This window comes from Austrofundulus limnaeus, unplaced genomic scaffold (genome assembly GCF_001266775.1).
Source record: "Austrofundulus limnaeus strain Quisiro unplaced genomic scaffold, Austrofundulus_limnaeus-1.0 Scaffold1818, whole genome shotgun sequence".
Lineage (NCBI taxonomy): Eukaryota > Metazoa > Chordata > Actinopteri > Cyprinodontiformes > Rivulidae > Austrofundulus > Austrofundulus limnaeus.
This window is the reverse complement of record NW_013954220.1, coordinates 46,461-47,202: the sequence shown is the minus strand read 5'-3', so window position 1 is coordinate 47,202 and position 742 is coordinate 46,461.

The following is a 742-nucleotide window of genomic DNA, read 5'->3' as shown; positions in this document are numbered from 1 at the left end:
TACCACACCATACCACCCCATACCATACCATACCACCCCAGACCATACCATACCTTACCACCCCAGACCATACCATACCATACCATACCACCCCAGACCATGTCATACCATACCACACCATACCACCCCATACCATACCATACCACCCCAGACCATACCATACCATTCCATACCATACCGTACCATACCATACCATAGTGAAAAGCCAAATAAACAAAGCCAACTAAAGTGCTGTACAAAAACAAACAGGTAAAATACTCAGGATAAAACAGGTAAATTGAAAAAGTTCTATATTAAGAAACAATAAACAATTGAAGAGACTAGAAAAGTAAAATAATGAAAACACAGTGAGGTTAAAGCCAGCAGACACTGGGTCAAAGGCCTGTTGGACACAAACAGTAAGAGGGAACCTGCCTGACACATTTGCTCTCATTTTACATTTAAACACTGAAAACAATTTAAGCAACTATTTATCTTAAATAAGCCCTTTGAAGAGTTCAGCCTTGGCCATCATGTCTTCTTAATGTCAGAGTGCCCCTAATCCTGGTCCTCGTCCATACCCCACCCCAGCCCACCCCCTAAGTGTTTTTGTTTTTCTGCAGTGGTAAACATCGAGGAAGTCCAGATTTTGAGGGTAAAAGAGGATTATCTGTTAGTGACAAACACTTCAACAAGTTAATCAATGACCACTGACAACAAGTAGCCCTGAAGTGTGTGTCTGTGTGTGTGTGTGTGTGTGTGT